The sequence below is a fragment of the Pinus tabuliformis genome, chromosome 8, assembly GCF_031772625.1.
Source record: "Pinus tabuliformis cultivar Carrire ecotype Pingquan chromosome 8, CPIR1, whole genome shotgun sequence".
Lineage (NCBI taxonomy): Eukaryota > Viridiplantae > Streptophyta > Pinopsida > Pinales > Pinaceae > Pinus > Pinus tabuliformis.
The window spans coordinates 1789800964-1789828581 of NC_142294.1; the positions used below are offsets into that span (position 1 = coordinate 1789800964).

At 33.2% G+C, this 27618-nt stretch overlaps 1 pseudogene; it reads right to left on the reverse strand.

The window, feature by feature from the left end:
• Positions 1-3200: 3200 nt before the first annotated feature.
• LOC149243371 (pectate lyase 1 pseudogene) lies at positions 3201-23923 on the reverse strand (annotated as a pseudogene).
• Positions 23924-27618: the final 3695 nt, after the last annotated feature.

The following is a 27618-nucleotide window of genomic DNA, read 5'->3' on the forward strand; positions in this document are numbered from 1 at the left end:
CTAATAAGACTCAGTAACTGGTTTTGAAATTGACAAGTTTTCCAGTGAATTATGGTTTAAATACCTAGAATTTAAGGAAAACTAGCTTTGAACAAGGCGGCTGGAAGCTGCGAACCGTCGAAAAGGCTCTGTGTAGGCTGGAAAGTGAATTGGGTGCTTTGTTGTGTCTTTAGGGTGCAATTGGATGTAGGTTGGCAACTTTGATGTTTGCAGGTGTGTGCATGGAGGTTTACAGTTAAAAAAACGATGAAAACAAATGATTTCGGGCTTTTTGGCTTTATGTGCGAAAGTCAATTTTGGCGGGTACGGGTGAACAATGGTCATTTTTCATGTAGCGGGATGAACAGTAACTAATTTTTCGCGTAGTGGACGGGAAATAAGTGGTTTCCATCACATCGCTTTTGGGCATTCAGTGGTATTGGGGGTAGGTTGCCCGATTACATATGTTGAACAACACATAGCATCGGGGGCCCAACAGAAAACAACTTTTTCGGGCATGTATTGTTTGGACGTCATGCCCTCCAAATATGGGTAAGGGTCGTTGGATGTGGAGGGAGGCAATCATATGGTGATTGGGCGGGGAAGCTGCATGGAGGCTAGTGGAGGGCCTGGTGGTTTTTGAGCTAATGAAGGATTAAAGGAAGGTTAAGGCGTCAGTATCATTAACGATGAGTTTAAACAGGGGATTATCTAACTTAATCCCAAATTGATTAGTTAGAGGGTTTTCGAGGTTTGGGTGAAATTATAGTTTATATTTTAAACTAGGATATAGGGCTAGTTAATATGCGAGAGTTAAATATATACAGGGAAAAAGGGTTTTTACTTACGGGATTTCATAAAGAAAATTGTAAATTAATAAAATGAACAGAAAGGGGCACCATAACCTAAGTAAATGTTTTTTGTGATTTTGAATTCTTTTTCACATGTTAACATCAATACTTAGGATAAGATGTTTTTGTGGGTTTCTCATATGAAAATGATTTATGTGGGGGGATAAATACTTTTCCTACATAAAAGTATTTTAACCTTAGAAAAAGAGTATTATTAAGGAGATGAGGGGGAATGAAGGGAGATGATTTTTTGATGAGGGGGAATCTAGTACCTGTTTTCCCTAAGTCATTAAGCTGAGGGTTTGGTCCCTCTAGAAGTCAGATAAATGCTCTGAGCCTATTTGACTTAAAGGATTTAAGTACTTAGAGTTTATTTACGGATGATGTTCCTTAAAGGGGGTCGAGGGGTTTGTGACACCATTTTCATTACCCCATTTTTTGGAATGTAATTAAGAACATATAATGCTACAGTGCTAGCATTGGTGCTATGATGTCAAACTTTGTTGTATGATGTAATGATTATTTTCGTTAATAAAAATTCTAGAATTGAAGTAGGGGATAGCCAAAAAATGATGATGTCTTGGGTAGGGGGGAACATTACTAGGGAGGGAAAAGTGCAAGGAGGGGTGCGAGAAATCCTATCATTCCTTAAATAAATGTTATTTTTCCTTGATGTAATGGTTGGTATTCCTAGGAAGATTTTGTAAAAAGACTCGGAGGATGAAGGGTTATGGTGTGATTATAAAAATAAGGAGAAACCATCAAGGAGTTTATTAGCTATTGGTTTCTAGATTCTCATTAGCTTTTCTGTGATACTCTCCCATTTAGAAATTTGAATTGACAAGAGAATTTATGGCAGAACCCATAGAGGTTCAAACATTGTGACTATTAAGATTTGTGATTAATAGACCATGTGACAGAGACTAAGTTTTCCCTAAGTGTGTGGCTTTCACAATTTTTTAAAATATGGCCTAAAAATGTCATAAATCCCTAATTTTAGTTGTTCACTTATGGAATTAAGATCTGGCACGAGGGTGACTAGCTGTGAGAGCCTGTGGTGGGATGGACTATGGCTCACCCAACTTCATTTTTCTAGTATTTTTTTTGCTGCAATAGATAAATATTTATTTCTATCTTAATGATACTTTAGGAATATTTATTTCAAAAGATTTTAATTTTTTTTTGAAAATTTGAAATTATTTCAATTATATTAATCAACTACAACTTGGCTGGTCAAATAATATACAAAATTGCACAATCAGAGTTGAATTTTTTGCATGGAAAGATATATATATATATATATAGATATAGATATAGATATAGATATAGATATAGATATATATCATTAGCCCTTTTTAAAACAATTTAGGGTGAAATATTGGGTTTTAATTTTAGGTGCATTAATTATATTTAATGTTATGTTTAGGTTTAGAAAATATTTAACAATAATAATTTTAGTTGTAATAATTATAATATAAGATTTAAGGTTTTGATATTAGATTTTACTTTTAAATATTGAATTTTGGTATTAGCTTTAATAATAGATTTAATTTTTTAATATTAAATTTAGGTATGATAGAAATGTAATAATATTATTTTAGGTTTATAATAATATTAGGTCACTTTTGTATTGGTTAATAAGATTATTATTGATCATGATAAATAATATTTCGACAATTTATTAATGTTAATATAACATTTATATAACATTAAGTAAAGTTATAGCACAAATATTAATTTAGTCATTTCTTTATAAAACAAAATTGATAAGAGTAATATTAACGTTAACAATATTAATTATAATATGGTTACATTAATAGTTTATTACATTGATTATCGCATAAATATATTACTAATATAACAAGAATATTTTATATGACAATTTTTCATCATCATTAACAAAATAAACTCTTAGAATTTATTAAACTTTTATATTATTATTATACCTAATTCTTTAATATTTATTTAGATTTAGTATAGAACTAATAATTTATAAATTTAACCTTGAAAAATAAAACTATTAACAACAACCTTTTACCTATCCAATAACAACCACAATGTTACCAAGAACATATATAACTTAGAAGAGTAGAATAATGCGATATCATAACAATTTCCCATAGCATAACAATAACAAAATATAATAAGAATAAAATTGTTATTTCATAAATTACAGAATAGTAAACTAGCAATATGAAAAATAAAGGTTGGTAAACTAACCATATATAAAATAAAGATTGGTAACAAAAATCAAGGTGTGTCCATACAATAATATTTATTACCCTCCAACACAAGCACCAAAATTGCTCGGCCAATTATATACACCATTGTTAAAAAAATCAATGTTCGATCCAATAATATTTATAGCCCTCAAACACAAGGCCTGGAGGGAATACAGGCGAGAGCTCCTGCATCTCGAGTGATCTCTGGTACTAAGCTCGCACTACTAACTATAAATCCTTGGCTTCCCGCGTACATTGGAAAATTGTTTCCCTTACCAGATGGAACAAAATATGATCCATTCACAAGCATATCACCCACTGACTCCCACAACCATTCCCCGGGACAAGAAGAAGCAGCGTTACAAGCTTCACGCCGTGTCACCTGCTTCAGATTCTGGTCGTTTGGGGCCACGAATTGGTTTCCTTCACTTCTGACGGTGGGATGCATGCTTCCTCCAATTGCATATATTCCCCACCCTTCATAGTTGTTATTGGCGACGTGCACGTATCCATATCTACACCTGCACGATTATTGACTGATATGTTAATGAGAGAATTGTGTGCATTGAGTGAGTGATATCATAGTTGGACAGTGTGAAGATTCAAATAACTTCTCAGAATTAATGGGTTTGAAATTTTAATTGCTTTCCAAAAATTTGTTTTCTTGGTAAGTTTTCGAAGACTTGAGGTTGGTTATCAATGGGGTTGCTCGAGTAAAGTGAGACTAAGACAGTTGGCTTAAAATATTCTTTTGATATGTTCTTCATAGTGTGAAAATGCATCCATTTCTTTTGCATCCATTTCGATGGGAAAACTATTGGAGTGAAAGAAGGGATCTAAGGAAGGAGAGAGGCCGGATCAATAACAAGTCAATACCTTGTATGCTAAAAAACCTTTGAGGTCTATTCGTGGTGATAAACACAAATTACAAGGACTAAGATGGTCCAAAAGGCATATCGATCATGATCGAATTTGTGAGCTTACTTGGGTCATGAGCATTTAACTAGAATAATAAAATGACCAATGATGGATGATCATAGACATTATTAGTTCCTATTTTTCCAATTCGTCTTCCATTACGGGAAAAAATAAGTGATATATACTTCCTCCAGTTATTGTTCGAGCATTTGGATCCTGTTTTGTCATCCAGGTGACGGACTCCGTCACCTCAACGTTACCCGCGACGCTGGGTTTACAGTCATGGATGTTGAACCCATGAATAACAATGTTGTTCACGTTGTCAAGGCGGATGCAAGGCCCATTACTGATCTCAACATTGGCCCCTCTTCCATCAATAGTCGTGTGGCTTGCAACAGAGAGGGGCATCTGAAGCTTTTTGTTCATATCTTTAGCAAAAACAATCCACAGTGGATTCTTGCGGGTCACTCCCTATCTCAAACTACCGGGCAACGGATTTGTGGGATTGTCATCAGGGGTGGTGACGGTGTAGATCTGCCCTCCTTTTCCTTCATTGGCGGCGCTTCCGAAGCCATAGAATCCAAAGATTTGGAACCAAATGTTATAGAAACAACTCACAAGAAGATAGAAAAGATAGATCAACGACTTGAAAATCAGCTTCTTCGAGGGGAAACCTAGTTTACATTACACAAATGAAAAAAATTTGGACGCTACAAATGACAAGACGTCCTTTCTATATATAGGAGTCTAAGGGGTCATAATATAATCAGAGCCGACATAACAATAATAATATAAATGCACAACAATAACAAAAGTGGGCTTCTATGGGGCACAATAATAACAATATGTGGACTACATGGGTACAACAATATAATAATGGGGTTTGCACTAATAACAATAAGGGGTTACACTAGTAGTATAGGGACCTAATGCATTCAAACATCATGAGGAGAATCCATATTTATGAAATCTTATTCCTATATGAAATAAGTTTGTAAAAGAAAATAAAAATGAAGAGAAATTGATTTAAATTATTTTGATTAATCTCATGGAAACTATATGCTCAAGATATAGCTGAAATGATCATCTATCCAAGAATGATAGATGATGGTTATGAAGTTGAAAATCCTAGGGACAAGGCCATTATGGTGATGTTGGAAACCTATGACATACATTGATCATCATGAAGTATGTTATGGAAAATGTGTTATGTTATTTAGAGAAAGAAAGGGAAATTCCTTCGTTATAAAACTATATAAATCTCAAGGATCTTCCTTTGTGAGGAATGCTTGTCAAGTAATGGATTGCCCAAGGTATCGGGGAGGCAAAGTAGGAGGTGCTTGGACTTGGAAGGTCTGTGGCCTACTAGGGAAGGGGATAGTTGAGTGAATTGATTTTTAACAATCCATTTACATACTTATTGGGATCATGAATTCATTGGGAATGTCCAAGAAAAGAATGAGTTTCATTTGTTTCGTGTGTAATCCTTGTAAAGCAACAAAAACTATTAAGTAATTTTAGGTAACGGTTACCTTCATGTTTTTATCACCTGCATAGTCATTGCTGTGGCCTAAAAGCATTACCTGCATACGTTCATTTGTTCACGTTGTCAAGGCGGATGCAAGGCCCATTACTGATCTCAACATTGGCCCCTCTTCCATCAATAGTCTTGTGGCTTGGAACAGAGAGGGGCATCTGAAGCTTTATGTTCATATCTTTAGCAAAAACAATTCACAGTGGATTCTTGCGGGTCACTCCGTATCTCAAACTACTCGGCAACGGATTTGTGGGATTGTCATCAGGGGTGGTGACGGTGTAGATCTGCCCTCCTTTTCCTCCATTGGCGGCTCTTCCGAAGCCCACAACACAATCTGCCAACTTCATTCGATTCTGCGCCCAATTTGCATCTCTTCTCCAGCAGTTGTCAATGGCGCTGGACCTGCTGCGTGCAGAAAAAGACAGGGAGGCTTCCAACAACACCGAAAGCAGACCTAATAACATCCGTGTTGCTCCAGCTATGGCCATATTAGGAGTTAAATTCCTAGGATGCATGGATGTGCCTAGTATTGGCAATACGGCGAAATATTTGATGATAGATGGAACTTTATGCAATCAGATTGCATGTGAGTTTATGCAAAACTTCCTTTGCTTGCCATTGTATCTGAAACTTAACTTATATAGTTGCCATCCCATGTCATAACATGGCCACCGGATCTCTGTATCTGTTATTCGTCTCGTCATGGTAATTAATGCCTTAACTAAATGTTAATTATTTTACATTTTATGCTACAACTTTTACCTCCTATAGTGGCTATCTCGTGAGAATAATTAATGCCCTAACCAAATGTTAATCATTTTACACTTTATATGACAATTTCTATTTCTTATACCTCATCATGGTAATTAATTCCCTAACTAAATGTTAATCATTTTACACTTCATAGGACATTTTTTACTTTTTATATCTCGTCATGGTAATTAATGCCCTAACTAAATATTAATCATTTTACACTTCATATGACAATTTTTACCTCCTATAGTGGCCATCTCGTAGTGGTAATTAATTTCCTGACTAAATGTTAATCATTTTACACTTCATATGATAACTTTCACCTCCCAATTCTTTCTCCTATAGTGGCCATCTCGTAGTGGTAATTAATTCCCTAACTAAATGTTAATCATTTTACACTTCATATGATAACTTTTACCTCCCATAGTGGTCATCTTGTGTCCTAACATGGTCCATCATCTTAGTATTTTATATATGGTAGTCATGGTAATTAATGCTCTAAATAAATGTTAACTGTTTTTCATTTCACATAATAATTTTTTAAAGTGCCACTTTTTGGAGTAACTCCGAGATTTCTAGCTAGGATTCTGTGAAATATTTTGTGGTGAAATCTTGATTTGTGTTGTTTAAACTTGTTTTTTTACTACATGTATAGATCCAACAATTTAAAAAATATTTGGGGCACTTTGATTTTACAGAGTTCACTAGTCAAACTTTTATGTTCAATGAATCTCTCTTAGATTAAAATAAACTAGAAAATTGTTCAAAAAATGGCACAATAAAACAACTCAAAGAAGTAAATACTCCTCGTAATTAAATATTAATTATTTTGTGTTAGCATGTAGTTAAGGGTTGTTCAATTAGCATATGAATATTAATAGATGGGATGATGCTAGGGACAATGCAACTTTCTTAACATTAATCTTTTTTCACTTCATATCACAATTTTTTTTGGGTTTTTTTGGGTTTTATGTTCAATGAATCTCTCTTAGATTAAAATAAACTAGAAAATTGTTCAAAAAATGGCACAATAAAACAACTCAAAGAAGTAAATACTCCTCGTAATTAAATATTAATTATTTTGTGTTAGCATGTAGTTAAGGGTTGTTCAATTAGCATATGAATATTAATAGATGGGATGATGCTAGGGACAATGCAACTTTCTTAACATTAATCTTTTTTCACTTCATATCACAATTTTTTTTGGGTTTTCGTAATTAAATATTAAGCATTTTTTATTAGTATGTGTAAGTATAAGGGTTGTTTAGTTATAATATGAATATTAATCCATGGGATAGGCTGGGACAATGAATTTTTTTTAATATTAATCATTTTCCACTTCATATGACCAATATGTTTTTGGGGAACTCCTAGTAATTAAATATTAGTCATGTTTGGTTATTCCTCCTTATTAAATATTCCTATTTGTTTGTTATTGTGCTGAGATTTAATCGTGGTTTAGTTAGGATTTGAATATTAATCAACCAGATGATGTTGGGATAATGTACGTTTTTTTAATAATTGGTCTTCCACTTCTAATTTATAAGATTTATTTTATATAGGTGTAGTTTAACTTATAAAAAAAAGCCATTTTTCATGACAATTTTTCTAATTAATTGTAACCAAAATTTGTGAGAGCTTTATCGGAGATTTTTAAAAACTCTAATTTAAGTAATTTAATCTATAGATTTTGAGTTCCACCCACGGGTTTTAATCACATTATTAAGATTGACTTTCATTTTAATCACATTAAGATTTGGCCACACTAGATAGTTCTGAATGTTGACCAAATATTCATAATGTGATTAATGCAAAAGACAATCTCATTAAAATATAATGTTTAATAATGGTGTATTCTAACTTATAGAAAATTTCATTAACATATAATATTTAATAATCGTGTAGTCCAGCTTATAGAAAATATCATTAACATATAATATTTAGTGATGGTGAAGTTTAACTTATAGACGAAACAACCCTTTTCACGGAATTCACCAAAATTTAGCAATACAATTTTAGGATATTTCTTTTCAATTTAAAATACATTTTTGAATGTGTAAATGGATTCAACATTGTGAAAGTTCCTCGGGCACTAGAATTATGGAGAATAAAAAATTTATGTTCAAGTTTTTAAAAATCCCTATAGATTTTGATTAAACAATTTAAACTCAAGTTTTTAAAAATCTCTGTAAGAGTTTTAAAAGTATTAACAAAATCTCTCTGAGATTTTGATTAAACAACTTAAACTGAAGTTTTTAAAAACCTCTGTAAGATTTTCATCAAAATTAACAAGAAAATATATCATGAAACAACACATTTCGTCTATAAGTTAGAATATGCCCTTCACAATTACATTATTTTTTAATAATAATTGATCAATTATATTAAATAGGGGTAACCTAACATATAGACAATACAATTTGAAGCAATAATGTGATTTTTGGTTGTTTAAAATATATTTTTGGATACATAAATGGAATCGACACCAAGAAAAACCCATGAAGTACTCAAACTAACAAACAATAATTAATATTTAATTACTAGGAGTTTCCCCCACCCAAAAAAAAGGAGTTGCTTCATACTGGTGGCTAGAATGTTTCCCACAAGATTTCACATAGTGACTTCTTCTGTTTATTTACATATTATTCCACCTTCAATCAAGTATTTTCGTAAATTTGAGAACAAAGTTATTAATAATAAATCCCAAAGGGTTTTAACAAAGGAAATAATCCTTAAGTGAGTAAAAATCAGTAGAATCCTTGTGATACATCCTTGAATTATTATAATATGATTTGCTCATGACACTCATATTATGAGTCATGATGGTACATATAGTTGGCACACTAAGTGCATGCATGCTTGTATGAGACAAAAATTTCCATTATTGAATTTCATGAGAAGAAATAGCTTCTAATAATTTTGATGAATTATTGAGTAGTGGTATAATTGGAATGAACCCTTCATCATGCAAAGCAATGTGGAAGCATTTGAGGAATAGTAATTCCTACCAATAAATTACAAGATATGGTAGGATTCATTTCTTCTTCCTCCGGGGTTGGTTCGTCATGTATAGCATCTTGTTTTGACGTTTCTTGATCCTTTTCTTCCTCCTCCTCACAATCAATGTAAAATAATTTCTTCTGAGCACACTTATGACCTTTAGTGTATTTGCTATCACAACTGTAACAAAGCTCATTTTCTCCTTTTTCTTCCAAATTTTTTTGTGGAGCAACAACAATTCCATCTTTATAATTGTGAGTGGTAGGATTTCTTGTTGCCATAATTTATTTTTCTTTCCAGCCTGAATGCCTTCTCCAATGAATCAAGTTCCTAAAGACGAACCTCATTTTGAATGTTATCCTTTCAATTCCCTATGAAGACATCAATCCTCTGATTCTCTGGAATATCATTTACCCTTATATTCAATTTTTGGAAGTCCACAATGTGCTCTTCCATTCAACCCTTTAGTTTGAGATTTATCAATTGGCTAAAGAAGGTGTTGCTATTTGTATCCTTATCATGTGTTATCATTTTCTCTATGAAAATTGACCAAGTGACAAGTGGTTTACGAGGAAAAATCACTTTATACCATAAAAAATTATTTGTTTCTCAATATAAAGATACAATATGTGCCTTTTGTAATAGTTTCACATCATTAGATCAAAATATTTCTCCATCTATAGTATCCATGTTATGGGATCCTTTCCATCAAACTTCCTCGTATTGATCTTTGGAATACGGTGGGTCCTCAATCCAATATTAGATTCTATAAACCTTTAAGCCTTCCATGTCTTTCTTCAAATATTCCATGCATTTCTTCAAATATTCTTTCATACCATCGAAATTAGCTTCCATGGCACATATAAAACTATTATGTTAGCTTCGATCACATTCTTCAAATCATCCATCCCATTTTGCTTACTTGGTGTAACACCCCTCCCTTGTGTACTAAATTCTCATGTGTACTAAATTATTGTAAACCTAAGCTAAGTTAAAGCTAGGTGTGATACACGCCCTTATGTGTTAAACATTTCTAAACCTACCCTGGGTTAAAGCTAGGTGTGATACCCTCGTTTGTGGGATAAACTATTATAAACCTAATCTAAGGAAAGCCAGGTGATATGTAATATTGAAAGAAAATGTGTTATTAAATAAATTAATAAAATAAATCACTTGGGGGTGGAGCACCAAGAGAGAGGATATTCTTTCCAAATACCATGAGGAATTAGATAGAGTTGAATCTTTAATGATAAAGCTTCTAGATGTGATTCTAGATAAGCTTGGATGGATTCGATATCCATCGGATGGATGGGAGATAAAGATCCATCGAAAATAAAAGATTTGCGAGAGATAAAGGCATGCTTTTATGTGGAAAAGCATCTCGGAGATAAAGACAAGATTTTTCGAAAAATACCTAGGAAAATTGAAAAGTCCATAAAAGTGAGACGTTGCTAATGGTAACTAAATCATGAAAGAGAGTATTAAGTACCCAATGCATTGATCAATTCAAGATAGTTAATCCTTGGCAAGATCTTCAACTCGGGGGGGAATCAGAGGTGATTCATGGTTGGGTGGTGGTGTTCCTTCCTCCAAGGTGATCTAGGTATGACTAATGTTTGAAATAGCCACAAAGTTATGAGTAAATATTTGCAGATTTGTACGTGGTTTTGCTTAAGTAAAAGCGCATATACATGTTGGTTCGCCTCATCAGAGAAGCGTATACAGTATGAAGTATGATATTTGAAATTGCGGTTTGATCTAGCTATTGTTACAAAGTTCTCTATTCTGCTCTGTGTTTTGCTGACTATGTTTCGTTAATAGGGTTTTAGTGATTGAGTGTTGGGTGATTCGGAGATTGATTATGTAGGTGTAGTTGATGGTTGCATTGCAGTGGTGATTGATTTTGTGCTTTAATGTTGTTGATGGGTCCAGTATGAAATTTAGATGAAACGTGGCCTTTAGATTATGGTGTTGTGCTTCAGGAGTATCCAGTATGAAAATTTATGAAATATGGTCTCTGGAGGAAGAGAGAAGGTCGTAGACTTCAGTAGGTGGGCACCTACGTACTTGTAAACATATCAGTCAATACAAGAGCCAGGGGGTTGGAGCTCCCTTCCAGTAGTAGCTGGAAAATGCCTGAAGGTTGGAGCCTTTAGTAGGTCGGCGCCTACGTATTAGTAAACATATCAGCTAGTACAAGAACTAGGGGGTTGTAGCTCCCTTCCAGTAGTAGTTTGAGAATGAGAGAAGGTTGTAGCCTTCTACAGGATGGTGCCTGTGTACTGGTATGGGTTTGCACCAGTACAAGATTGTAAACAGGTTTCTCTTATATTAAAGGAAGATGAAAGTAGGTGGTTTCTTTCCTGCATTAGGTTTCCACCTTATATTATGTTGTTCATGTGTGTTTCTTATGTGTGATGATCTACTCTGTTCTTATTGTACCTAGTTACTATTTATATGGTTAATGAAGTTCTGAAGGACTGATTAAAGATCAACATATGATGAATTAATTGAATCATAAGTTTGATGGATATACGCTAGTTGCATTAAACATAGTTGTGTGTACACGCGGGTTCCCTTAACTGAAGTAGCATATATGAATCTGATTATGGAAATGAAATAGTTATTGATTTGCTAATACTGATTCAGCCCCCCCTCTCAGTACTATTTCCAACAATTGGTGTCAGAGCAGGTCCTTTGGTAGAAGCTTGATCTCTTGAAGGAGATCCATAGAACAATGGGAAAGAAAGCGTGTCAGAAGAAGAAGACAGCTCAAAGGAAGAGTGACAGCCTGCCGTTAGGTGAAAGAAAGAATTCAAATTCTGAATCACCTAAGATTGAAGATGAACAAACAAGTGAAGCATCAGATAATATCATAGATCAACAAGATCTATTTAAAAAAAGGGAGAGTACCCTCAAAGAAGAAGTTACCAGATTAAAATCTCAGCTAGAATGTGCCTTCATAGTACATCAAATGTTGCAGGAGCAAAGTGAAGAACAAGAAAGTGAGATTCTCAAACTAAGGCAACAAGTGGAAGAAGGAAGAAAGTCTGAAGAAATCTTAAAGAAGCAATATCTGGAAAAGGAAGAAAAACATCGCGTTGAGGTAAATATCTTGAAAGATAAATTAGAAGAAAAAGATAAACTATTATGATTTCAAGACAATATTAAGATTTTGGATGATATTCTTAGTAGTCAAAGGTCACCTGCTATCAAAACTGGTCATGGTTTTTATGAATCTGTTGAAGGTGAATCTAGCTCACAATGTGTGGCAAGGGACTCTAATGCAAAATTTGAAATTCTCACCAAGGAGATGAGAGGTGAGGCCCATCAACAACCAAAGAAAGAACGTCTTCAAAGAAAATCCCTTAATTCTAACTATGGAAGTGATACACTATTATGTCCTCCAATGAATAATGTTGCATGTTTTATATTTCATAATTTTGGGCATGTTGCAGCAGGATGTAGAAGTAGAATGTTTCAAGACCATCACACAGAAAGAGCATCACATTCCAGGTAATTTAAGGGGTATTGTTTTGCTTGCAATATGTTTGGTCACAAAGTCATTAACTGCCATAGAAGGAATATGAAATATATGAGACGTTATGCATGTAACAAGCTTGGACATATAGCAAAGGAATACAGGAGAAGATTTTGGGCACCATACGAAAAGTAGAAAACATCATCACAGTTGAAGATATGGAAGAAAAAGGAAATACAATCAGAAAGATGTGGCATAACAGAGTATAGAGACATGACAGACTCAGAGGGAGATGAAAGTGTGGAACCTCAGTGTTTTAAATCTCATACACAAGTTTAATGAAGACAAGTCGCGTGTGTACGTGAGTTCGAAGCTGCACATTCGTGTATATGTTGGTTTGAGGAAAAAAAGTGGGATAGACTCAGGAAAAAGGGTTTGATATGGTTCAGTTAATTATTTTATTTGTTTGATTATGGTTAAAATCTACTAATGATGTGTGGAAATGTGTCGGTACTCATAAGATGTTATTTATAAGTGCTTTTCATCCTAACTTGATGACGATGATGCCTTGATACTTCTCGCTGATATATGCATGATCATATTTGACATGAATAGATGGCACAGGTTTAGGAGGAGCATATGGTTCGAATAATGCAATGTTGGCATTATGGTTATAAGTCTTTGGTGATAATGCCTAGGTGGCTAAATTATACATCTTGCTACTTATTGTTGGTTGGTCAAGAGAATGGTATTGCAGATTACAGGTTGCTGATGTTGATGAGAGATGCTTATGGTGCAGACCATATTGTGTATTATAGTAGCTAATGACTATCATGGTCTTGTTTAGGTCTCTGGTCTTTGTTAAAAATGTCATGTATTTCTTTTGAAGACCCATGAGTCATATGATGTAATTTTTAAACCCACTTTTCATGGGAAGGATGATGTAACAATGTCTATCTTAGTCATGTATAAACATTTGGTATATCCCCACTTGGTTGGGTGGATGACTCAAAATGGTGTATCCCCACTTGGTTGGGAGATTGATGTATGTATAAGTAATTGGTGATAGGAAGGTCATACTCACTTAGTTCACTACAACAAAACCCTGTGATTAGCATCCCTTTTTGCTTCCTTTTTTACGTCTAGAACCCATTTTTGGTGCTATTTGTGTCCATTTATCAAACATGGTGCAAAACTTGATGCAAAGTTTGCACCGAGTTTTGCACCAAGTCTTACATCAAGTTTAGCACCAGGTATTGTAATAGGTTTTGAACCAGATTTTACACCAAGTTTTACGACAGGTTTTATGCCAAGTTTTGTGCCATCCTTTGCACCATGTTTTGCATCAATTTTGGCACCTAATTTTATTTCACCAACTTTTGCATCCTCTATTGCATCGACCTTTTGCACCTACACTTGCATCAACTTTTGCATCATCTCTTGCATCCTCTTTTGCATCATTTTTAAAATAATTTTTTGCATCCATTTTTGCATATTTTTTGAATCCCCTTTGTGCCAAGTTTTGCATCGAGGTTTGTGTCTAGTTTTGCATCTAATTTTGTTGCATTGACTTTTACATCTTGTTTTGCATCCATATTTACATCCTCTTTTTCATCTGTTATTGTGTCCACTATTACATCCATTTTTCTTGTGCCATAATTTTCACCTAGTTTGACACCTCCCTTTGCACCCTTTTTGGTTTCTAAATATGCATCCATGATTACATCCATGTATACATCTAGGTTTTCATCAACTTTTACATGTATTTTTAATCCCTTTTTATATCCACTTTTGCATCAATATTTGTATCAGGTTTTGTGTCTCATATTGCATCTACTTTTGCATAGAATTCGGTGCCATCAACTTTTGCATCCTAGTTTACATCCATTGTTGCACCCATGTCTATGCTCACTTTTACATCCCTTTTTGCATCTTATTTTTCATCTTCGTTTGCTTCTTTTTTTGCATCTATCACTAAATCCACTTTTGTTGTGTCACAATTTGTGCCATGTTTTGTACTTACTGTTGTACCCACGTTTGCTTCCAATCTTGCATCCATCTTCGCATCCTCTTTTGCATAAAATATTGCATCTATTTTTGCATCCACTTTTGTGTTGGGTTTTGTGTCTCATTTCGTATCTTGTTTTGCATGTACTTCCATTGCATCCATATTTTGCATCCAATTTTGTTTCTCATGTTGCACCCGTGTTTGCATCCACTTTTACATCCCTTATAGCATCTTGTCTTGCATCTAAGTTTTCATCTTTTTTTGTGTCTATTATTACATCCACTTTCTCATCCACTTTTTTTGTGCTATGATTTGTACCATATCTTATGCCTATCATTGCAACCCACATTTTCTTCCACTATTGCATCCACATTTTCATCCTCTTTTGTGTCCAAGTTTGCATCAAATATTGTTTATGTCTTTTGCATCCCATTTCGAATCTACTTTTACATCCACTTTTGATTCGTCCAATTTTGAAACTAATTTTGTGTCCATTATTGCACCGATGTTTGGCCCATGTTTACATCCCTTTTTTCCTCCAAGTTTTCCTCCTTTTTGCATTCAAGTTTGTGTCTTTTTTTTTACATTCATTGTTGTATCCACATTTGTTTCACCACAATTCATGCTAAGTTTTATGCCTACTATTGTTCCCATGTTTTATTCCACTTTTTCATCCATGTTTGAATTATATTTTGTGTTCAAGTTTGCATCAACTATTGCATCTACTTTTTCATCCACTTTTGTGTCAATTTTTCTGTCTTGTTTTGCATCTACTTATGTTGTGTCCACTCTTCATCCAAATTTACATCTATTTTTACCCCCATTTTTTTGTTCACTTTTGCATCCCTTTTCCAACGCACATCATATTTTTTGCATTGATGATATTTCTTATGACATTGAAAATTATGAACAATTGATGACAATGTCAATAATTATAACGATGATGATAATGAAGATGATGACGATGACATGAATTGCAATTGTTATGATAATGACAATGATGATAAAGACGATGGGGGTTACAATGACAATGATGATGATGATGCTAATGACCTTGGCCATTCTTCCCAACTTTTAAATGTTGTCATGGTCATAATCATAATAATTATCTTTGGTGTCATCTTCCAAGTCATCATCATCTGATCATCATTATCATTATTTTCATCTTGGTCATCATCAACAACAATAATGGCATGAATGATGATTATGATGTTCATGATGAAGATGACAACAATTATGATAAAAATTATATTAGTTATGATGATGGGGATGATGACAATTATAATGACGATGATAATGGTAGTGATGATGATGATCATTGATCATCTCTAAAAAATAAAGTTGTTATTTCTCTTGTATATATCATGTGTCCTAACAACCCTTTTCGAGCACTCGTAACATTTTTTAGGTTGATGATATTTCTTATGATACCTATAATTATGAACAATTGACGACAATGTCCATAATCATGATGATGATGATGAAGACATGAATGGTGATTATGATGATAATGAAATGATGGCAGTGATGGTGATGATGATGGTGATAATGAAGATGATGAACCTCCTTCTAAACTAGGGAGGTACTCATAATGAGACAAAAAAGAGAGCATATAAATGCACTCTCTCTCCATTATGCGATTCCTATCAATGGGTCGGTCGAGGGATGCTACTCTCAAGTTGAAATATTCATATAAGAAGGGATATGGATTGATAAGCATCAATGATGATGTACATCATCATAGCCAACATTGTCAAAATAGTAAGGCCTTGACTAACAAGTTTATCTCTCCATTAGATCAGAGCACAATGTTGAGAGGCATAAATTTAGACACCACTCCTCTTTAGGAACTTACCCCACCAAGATGTTCACCAGGTATGTCCTCACATGATCATTTCCTAATCCATTATCATAATATTTGACACCGGAGAATGTGAATCCTCATGACTATTCTTATCTTGGATTAATGTACTTGACTTATGACGATTAGTCCTAGTCAAAGTCCAAATTCTCAAAGAATATTAGTCCCAAATGTTTATCCAATCCACCATTCTCCCTACTAGTGCCCTTACTAGGCTTATGATTGTTAGTCCTGGCCATAGTACATGACACATGGATAATATGGTGTCTACCCTCACTCCATATCAACCAGAGAGGAGACATCCACAAGCATAACATTTTCTCAAGAATACCCATCATTTTCATACAGAATAACATCATTAATTTGTTTTCATTGTGTGAGGCCTTTATGATTAAGCATTCATAGATCTGTGGAAAAATATTTCCCCTTTTGTCATTTGTGATAAATAATATCAAAAAGTGAAAGCCAAAATCATTAAAGATACACTATACTGATTTATCTAAGTCTAAACTCTAAGGTTGAAGTAAAAATTCATGTAAATCTTATATCTATGAGTTGTGCCAAACTTATGAAAACCTTATTCCCTAAGTCCTATATATAAGAAAAAGAAAAAGAAAGAAAAATAAGGCCCAATGAATGGTAACTCATGTATTCGCTCCCTCTTAGGAAAATATATGAATATATACACTCCTAGTCACACTTGATCACATGTTTGTGATGGTTAAATCATAAAGTCCTCTTTTCCCCTTGTATTTTCACTTCATCATTTTAGCACCTAATTGAGGATCTAGGGAATGTTTGTTTCCTAAGGGTTTCATGTCTAATCTTGGTTTACTTATGTCACACTACTATCAATTTATGTGATAGAGTGAAATACATAAGTTTGTGGAGTTATTATAATAGTGTATTAAGTTAGTCACCACACACACATGTATTACATCTCATTGATCCACATGTGTGGGTTGGAGACTCATTTCTTGAGAACATTAATGGACACTGCTTTAGGGCTTTAATGGTGTAGCTTACAAAATATATTGTTAAACATTGTGATTCATTCTTTGTTTTCCTCGAGACACTTGATAATATTGAAGTCACTCCCAAAAATCCATGGAGATGGGGAGTATAAATTACTTGTGCTAGAAATAGAATTGATAAATAAAGGTTTTCCATTTGCAATATTGGAGTCATGGACATTGGATACATGGTAGTAGTCCTCGATGTCAATTAACTAAATTATATAATCATAATGCGAAAAGAGGTAAACATATTGGTAACCTTGATGTGTTGATCATTTCAAATAATAACCATTCCGCCCAAGTATCTCTAAGCATCAATCACTACTACTCTTAAATTCCTCCCCCATTTGCTAATTATATGAGGTAGAACCTCACTTAATATTTTTGTTTCTTATATCAACATTATTGATGGGTGCTTTACGTACCATTTTTCTTTTAGGTGTTTTTGTTTTCCTTTACTATTGAGGCCCCTCATGTTCCATGAGACTATTTTCATCGAGAATTTACACAGAAATGAAGTATAATGTGACTAAAAGAAAACATGTCTCAAGATTTAAGTGCTTGGACAATTCCACTTCATGAATCCTATATTTCCTTAACCTAGGACCGAATGGTGAACTTGATGGCCTTAAGGGAAATTGACCAATGAAAATATAAAAAAGAGGTGACTTTTGACTTTATCACATACAATTTAATGTACTAAAAAAAATATCCATAACAATTTCATCAATCAATGAATCATTAAAAAAAAAATATCCAAACAATTTCATCAAGCAATGAATCATTACATTATAAAATACAATCTATAAACATTTTGTGAATGTTTTGCTAAACCATGCTCAAAAACCAACATATTTAATATTAATAATTAAAAATAATATGGAAAATAACACATTTTGATAAGTTAAATAATATAATATCAAGCCTAAAAAATTTCACTAACAGAAAATTATAAAGCATGCAACTAATGGAAGTGACCACTCAAGGCCACCATAAGACAATTAATCTATTAAGACCAAGATTAATGGGGACAAAGATCTACAAAGAACAAAGGAAAACCTATTTTAACTTTATTGTTTTATTATCCTGGTTCAAGATGAACATTTCAAGATATAATGAAGAACATAATTAGTTTTATTGCATTAATAAAACCCAAGCACATTCTATAACTAAGCAAGGAAGAGATGTGTAACAACCATCTCAGCGACACAACACATTGAATTAAGTTACTTTTTTATATATAATTTAAACTCCTATCATAAAATCACAAATTTAGCATGAATCGGATGTTTAAAATCCATTTTTATAAAAAAAAAATATAATTTTTCTTATAGAAAAAAGATACCAAAAACTAAATATATTTTTTTAGAAAATAAAAAAATACTAAAAGTAAATATATATTAAAAGATCAACTAAAACATAAGCAAACTAGAATTTGAATTTGACACTCTTGTTCACTTTCGGAAACTCATGTGGTGGAATGTGATCTTTATCCTCGTATTTAGCTTTTTCCTAAGAAATAAAATCATATAAAAGCAGGAAAGAGCCATAAAGCATGGGGAAGCTTTTTCTTAAGCACAAAAGCATCTAAAAAGTGGAAAAGGCCACTTTTATATGAGGAAATATTATTCACCCAAAATATTCTTCCCAAATTGAACTAATGAGGAATTTGGGAAATCTTCATAGCTTTCACTTTCCTATATATTGGAGGCTTGGCCATTCAAAAAATGATGGGAATTCTTGTATTGCTGAGATCTATGGGAGAGTTTTGGAGCTAAAAGTTGGGGGAGGTGTTGTTGCAACTACATATGATTGTTCTAACTTTCCTCCAACTCCTTTATTAATATAGATCAGTTGTTCTTCCTTCCATATGTTTCTATTCATTCTTTATTTATTCTATTTAACTAATGAATGTATGGGATTTTGGTTTATATTTATTTATTCAATAATATTTATATGTTTATGATAGTTTCGATTATCAAGATATTATGCTATGAAGGTTGCTTTATTCTCTCTCTTATGTGTAGGACGAAGCTTTGGAGCTAACTAGGAGCACTTCCTAGCTATACTAAAAACTCCAAGAAGACCTGCATGTGAGGACTCACAAGAATTCCTTCTCTTTTTCTTTTCCATACTCTATATCTTGATCTACTAAGAATCCTGAGCCTTAGAACAACCTTTCTCTTAATTGGTCTATCCTAGGTTTTAGGGATAAACTGAGAGGGTTTTATGTTCATCTAACCATGCATTAAATGTTACAGCAAAATGATATTTAGAAACTTTAATATATTTCACTATGTAAATGAAATTAGTAAAATGAACACATAGAGGGTGGAAATAAAATGAAAACTCTAAACAAGAAGCCAAAAGTGGATTTAACGATGGATACAAAATTGGGAGTAGAATTGGATGTTAAACTAGCCATCAAAACAAGATGCAAACAATGACACAAAAAGGGTTTTAAAGTAAAATTATAAAAGGGTGCAACACTAGACACAAAGAAGGGAACAAAATAGGGCATATGAAAGGATACCAAATTGGAAGCAAACAAGGATGCAAAAATGGACACCAAAATGAGGATGAAAAGAATGGTGTAAAATTAGGATGCAAAAAGGATGTAAGAAAATACACAAAACAAGATGCAAAATGGGACTAAAAAATGGTGAAACCAAGGATGTCAAAAATGATGCATAACTAAACGAAAATTCAAACTAAAATCTAGGTGAAAAATCAGATGCAAATGTGGACACAAAATGTGGCAGAAAAAAGGATGCAAATTTGGATGCCAAAAAAGATGCAAAATTAGATACCAAAATGGATGAAAATTTTGACATAAAAAATGGTGCAAAATTGGACACAAAAGAAGAAAAATTGTGCAAAAATAGGCATAAAAATTGCTCAAATTTGGATGCAAATTGAGATGCAACATTGGATGTAAAATGAGGTGCAACAAATCATTCAGAACTTGGTGCAAAAACAAATACAAAAGTAGACAAAATAAAATGGCTCAAAATTGAACATGACAATAGATACAAAATGGGATGCAACATATGGTTGAACATAGGATGCAAATTTAGATGCTCAAAAGGATGCAAAATTGGATGCAAGAAATGGTGTTAAAAATGATGCTAAATTCGATGCAACAAATGATGCAAAATTAGATGCAAAGTATGGTGCAAAATAGGATGCAAAAAAGGCAGATAAATAAAACACAAAAGTGGATGCAAAAAATGGTGCAAAAATGCATGCAAAATTTGGCATTAAATCAAATTCAACATATGGTGCAAAATTGGATGGAAAAAATGGTGTAAAAAAGGCAGAAAAAACTGGCACAAAAATAGATGTAAAAATAAGTACAAAATTAGAAGCAAAAAATGGCATGAGACCAAATGCAAAAATTGGCAGAAACTCGATGTAAAAAAAGGCACTAAATCAGATACCAAAGATGGTGTAAAATTTGATGCAAATTACAATACAAAACTAGAAGCAAAGAATGCCACAAAAGAGGAAGAAAACAATGATGCAAAAATAGATGCAAAAAATGTCAAAAAACTAGAAGTAAAACCTATTGTAAAACCAAATGAAAATCTTGGTGCAAAATGTGTTGCAAAAAATGATGGAAAATTTGGCGTAAAAAAGATGCAAAATTTGGTGCAAAAAATGACGCTTTAAAAATTGTACAATAGAGCCAAATTTAGCACCAAGCTGCTCACCCCAATTGAGAAAAACATGCACTAAAATCTGGTGCTAAATCTGGCGTAAATTGCCAGTTTTGTTGTACTGGTTGAGTTGTAGAGTCACATTATTCTTTTGAAAAATACCTTTGCAAACTCTGCTTGTGCTTGGGAGGAGCAAGGATGGATTGGTACATCTCAGCACGTAAAAAGGAAGAGCTCAATTGGAGATTTCAGCATGTACTCAGGGGGAATATGGAAAAGAGCTAGGGGGTTGTAGCTCCCTTGGAGTAGTAGCTGGAGAAAGAGAGAACGCTATAGCCTTCTACAGGTGGCTGCATACAGGTATGAGTCTACACCAGTACAATATTGTAAACAAGTTTTTATTATATTAAAGTAAGACAAAAGCAAGTGGTTTTTGTCCCGCATTGGGTTTCCACCTTATATCATGGTGCTCATGTGTGTTTCTTATGTGTGATGATTTGTTCTGCTTTTACTACACTTGGTTACTATTTATATGGTTAATGAATTTTTGATGCACTGATTAAAGATCAACATATGATGAATTAACTGAATCATACGTTTGTTGGATATACGTTAGTTGCATTAAACACAATTATGTGTACATGCAGGCTACCTTAACTGAAGTAGCACATATGAATCTGATTACAAGGACTAAGATGGTCAAAAAGGCATATCGATCATGATCGAATTTGTGAGCTTACTTGGGTCATGAGCATTTAACTGGAATAATAAAATGACCAATGATGGATGATCATAGACATTATTAGTTCCTATTCTTCCAATTCGTCTTCCATCATGGGAAAAAATAAGTGATATATACTTCCTCCAGTTATTGTTCGAGCCGGATGATAAAAATTGGCATGTCCGGTTCTTTCGGGGGATAGATCCATAAAGATCTACTTATCCCAATAACAAAGAAACCTGACCTAAATGATCCTGTATTAAGGGCTAAATTAGCTAAAGGTATGGGACATAATTATTATGGTTATTTAGCATGTATATTCTTTTAATATGTTCAGTATTTAGCATTTATACAGAGAAGTTCACACCCACTACTCGGAAACTTCTGGGCACTCCTAAATGCTAGATTCCAAGAATATTATCATAGGCTTTTTATGGACAAATCTAAAACAAGACTTATGTGTTTTTTCAATAACAGTTGTGTGTAATTTCGATATCATCACATTATTTGTGATTGTACTTTACGAATAAATTAAATAATAAACCTAAATATTCATTCTAAATAGATTACTGATGCATTTCCACCAAATTTTAAACTGATCCACTAAAATATACTAAACATGTATCTGCAGAAAGTGATTTTATTTTCTAATACTAAAATCCAATTTTTTTCCTAGAGGTAAAAAAAAATGCATGCATCTTTTAAAACATGGTGAATCTTTAACTATTTGGACTAATCTGTTTGTTTGGATCAAATTTACATGCCATTAACTAACAGTTGGCAATAACCTACTGTTCTTTGCCCTTTGAAAACACAAATCAATCAAAACACAAAACCGTCCTAACCATTCCAACAACTAAGAAGGGGATGTTCCTCAACGCAGTCGTTGCTCTCTGGTTTTAATGTATTTTCAAGCTGGGATAGTCTTAGTGCGATGAACTTACCTTGGCATCCTCTGCATGACACCCGGTCCAAAGTGGTTGTAGGTAACGGTTACCTTCATGTTTTTATCACCTGCATAGTCATCGCTGTGGCCTAAAAGCATTACCTGCATGCGTTCATACAATGAAAGAATAATCACTATCGCTATAGATTATGTAGTATTCTAGATTTTAGAATTTGATGACAAATAAAAAAAATTAGTTGCTTAACTATTCCAGCACAATCCCTAAATCTACAATCTCCATAAACTATTATTAAATTTTAAAATATTGCTAAAATCGGCCATCAGGCTTTAAGTAAACTTGCCTTGTCATGATAAGTGAAACGGTTGTTGGAAATAGTAATAGCTGTGGAAGCAAGTGAAACGTCAATGAGACCGTCTAACCACCTGGAGAGGGTGTTGTGATCGATCCATATATCTTTAGAACCAGTGATAGATATAGCATCCGGATCCTGTTTTGTCATCCAGGTGACGGACTCCGTCACCTCAACGTTACCCGCGACGCTGGGTTTACAGTCATGGATGTTCAACCCATGAATAATAACGTTGTTCACGTTGTCAAGGCGGATGCAAGGCCCATTACTGATCTCAACATTGGCCCCTCTTCCATCAATAGTCTTGTGACTTGCAACAGAAAGGGGCATCTGAAGCTTTATGTTCATATCTTTAGCAAAAACAATCCACAGTGGATTCTTGCGGGTCACTCCGTATCTCAAACTACCGGGCAACGGATTTGTGGGATTGTCATCAGGGGTGGTAACGGTGTAGATCTGCCCTCCTTTTCCTCCATTGGCGGCGCTTCCGAAGGCCACAGCACAATCTGCCAACTTCATTCGATTCTGCGCCCAATTTGCATCTCTTCTCCAGCAGTTGTCAATGGCGTTGGACCTGCTGCTTGCAGAAAAAGACAGGGAGGCTTGCAACAACACCGAAATCAGACCTAATAACATCCATGCTGCTCCAGCTATGGCCATATCAGGAGTTAAATTCCTAGGATGCATGGATGTGCCTAGTATTGGCAATACGGCGAAATATTTGATGATATATGGAACTTGATGATATATGGAACTTTATGCAATCAGATTGCATGTGAGTTTATGCAAAACTTGCTTTGCTTGCCATTGTATCTGAAACTTAACTTACATAGTTGCCATCCCATGTCATAACATGGCCACCCGATGTCAGTATCTGTTATTCGTCTCGTCATGGTAATTAATGCCTTAACTAACTGTTAATTATTTTACATTTTATGCTACAACTTTTACCTCCTATAGTGGCTATCTCGTGAGAGTAATTAATGCCCTAACCAAATGTTAATCATTTTACGCTTTATATGACAATTTCTATTTCTTATACCTCGTCATGGTAATTAATGCCCTAACTAAATGTTAATCATTTTACACTTCATATGACAATTTTTACCTCCTATAGTGGCCATCTCGTAGTGGTAATTAATTCCCTCACTAAATGTTAATCATTTTACACTTCATATGATAACTTTCACCTCCCAATTCTTTCTATATCTTGTCATGGTAATTAATGCACCAACTATAAATGTTAATCATTTTACACTTCATATGACAACTTTTACCTCCTATAGTGGCCATCTCGTAGTGGTAATTAATTCCCTAACTAAATGTTAATCATTTTACACTTCATATGATAACTTTTACCTCCCATAGTGGTCATCTCGTGTCCTAACATGGTCCATCATCTTAGTATTTTATATATGGTAGTCATGGTAATTAATGCTCTAAATAAATGTTAATTGTTTTTCATTTCACATAATAATTTTTTAAAGTGCCACTTTTTGGAGTAACTCCGAGATTTCTAGCTAGGATTCTGTGAAATATTTTGTGGTGAAATCTTGATTTGTGTTGTTTAAACTTGTTTTTTTACTACATGTATAGATCTAACAATTTAAAAAATATTTGGGGCACTTTGATTTTACAGAGTTCACTAGTCAAACTTTTACTTTCAATGAATCTCTCTTAGATTAAAATAAACTAGAAAATTGTTCAAAAAATGGCACAATAAAACAACTCAAAGAAGTAAATACTCCTCGTAATTAAATATTAATTATTTTGTGTTATCATGTAGTTAAGGGTTGTTCAATTAGCATATGAATATTAATAGATGGGATGATGCTAGGGACAATGCAACTTTCTTAACATTAATCTTTTTCCACTTCATATCACAATTTTGTTTGGGCTTTTGTAATTAAATATTAAGCATTTTTTATTAGTATGTGTAAGTATAAGGGTTGTTTAGTTATTATATGAATATTAATCCATGGGATAGGATGGGACAATGAAATTTTTTTAATATTAATCATTTTCCACTTCATATGACCAATATGTTTTTGGGGAACTCCTAGTAATTAAATATTAGTCATGTTTGGTTATTCCTCCTTATCAAATATTCCTATTTGTTTGTTATTGTGCTGAGATTTAATCATGGTTTAGTTAGGATTTGAATATTAATCAACGAGATGATGTTGGGATAATGTACGTTTTTTTTAATAATTGGTCTTCCACTTCTAATTTATAAGATTTATTTTATATAGGTGTAGTTTAACTTATAAAAAAAAAGTCATTTTTCATGACAATTTTTCTAATTAATTGTAACCAAAATTTGTGAGAGGTTTGTCGGAGATTTTTAAAAACTCTAATTTAAGTAATTTAATCTATAGATTTTGAGTTCCACCCACGGGTTTTAATCACATTATTAAGATTGACTTTCATTTTAATCACATTAAGATTTGGCCACACTAGATAGTTCTGAATGTTGACCAAATCTTCATAATGTGATTAATGCTAAAGACAATCTCATTAAAATATAATGTTTAATAATGGTGTATTCTAACTTATAGAAAATTTCATTAACATATAATATGTAATAATCGTGTAGTCCAGCTTATAGAAAATATCATTAGCATATAATATTTAGTGATGGTGTATTTTAGCTTATAGATGAAACAACCCTTTTCACGGAATTCACCAAAATTTAGCAATACAATTTTAAGATATTTCTTTTCAATTTAAAATACATTTTTGAATGTGTAAATGGATTCAACATTGTGAAAATTCCTCGGGCACTAGAATTATGGAGAATAAAAAATTTATGTTCAAGTTTTTAAAAATCCCTATAGGTTTTGATTAAACAATTTAAACTCAAGTTTTTAAAAATCTATGTAAGAGTTTTAAAAGTATTAACAAAATCTCTATGAGATTTTGATTAAACAACTTAAACTCAAGTTTTTAAAAACCTCTGTAAGATTTTCATCAAAATTAACAAGAAAATATATCATGAAACAACACATTTCGTCTATAAGTTAGAATATGCCCTTCACAATTACATTATTTTTTAATAATAATTGATCAATAATATTAAATAGGGGTAACCTAACATATAGACAATACAATTTGAAGCAATAATGTGATTTTTTGTTGTTTAAAATATATTTTTGGATACATAAATGGAATCGACACCAAGAAAAACCCATGAAGTACTCAAATTAACAAACAATAATTAATATTTAATTACTAGGAGTTTCCCCCACCCAAAAAAAGGAGTTGCTTCATACTGGTGGCTAGAATGTTTCCCACAAGATTTCACATAGTGACTTCTTCTGTTTATTTACATATTATTCCACCTTCAATCAAGTATTTTTGTAAATTTGAGAACAAAGTTATTAATAATAAATCCCAAAGGGTTTTGACAAAGGAAATAATCCTTAAGTGAGTAAAAACTAGTAGAATCCTTGCGATACATCATTGAATTATTATAATATGATTTGCTCATGACACTCATATTATGAGTCATGATGGTACATATAGTTGGCACACTAAGTGCATGCATGCTTGTATGAGACAAAAATTTCCATGATTGAATTTCATGAGAAGAAATAGCTTCTAATAATTTTGATGAATTATTGAGTAGTGGTATAACTGGAATGAACCCTTCATCATGCAAAGCAATGTGGAAGCATTTGAGGAACAGTAATTCCTACCAATAAATTACAAGATATGGTAGGATTCATTTCTTCTTCCTCCGGGGTTGGTTCGTCATGTATAGCATCTTGTTTTGACGTTTCTTGATCCTTTTCTTCCTCCTCCTCACAATCAATGTAAAATAATTTCTTCTGAGCACACTTATGACCTTTAGTGTATTTGCTATCACAACTGTAACAAAGATCACTTTCTCCTTTTTCTTCCAATTTTTTTTGTGGAGCAACAACAATTCCATCTTTATAATTGTGAGTGGTAGGATTTCTTGTTGCCATAATTTATTTTTCTTTCCGGCCTGAATGCCTTCTCTAATGAATCAAGTTCCTAAAGACGAACCTCATTTTGAATGTTATCCTTTCAATTCCCTATGAAGACATCAATCCTCTGATTCTCTAGAATATCATTTACCCTTATATTCAATTTTTGGAAGTCCACAATGTGCTCTTCCATTGAACCCTTTAGTTTGAGATTTATCAATTGGCTAAAGAAGGTGTTGCTATTTGTATCCTTATAATGTGTTATCATTTTCTCTATGAAAATTGACCAAGTGACAAGTGGTTTACGCGGAAAAAGCACTTTATACCATAAAAAATTATTTGTTTCTCAATATAAAGATACAATATGTGCCTTTTGTAATAGTTTCACATCATTAGATCAAA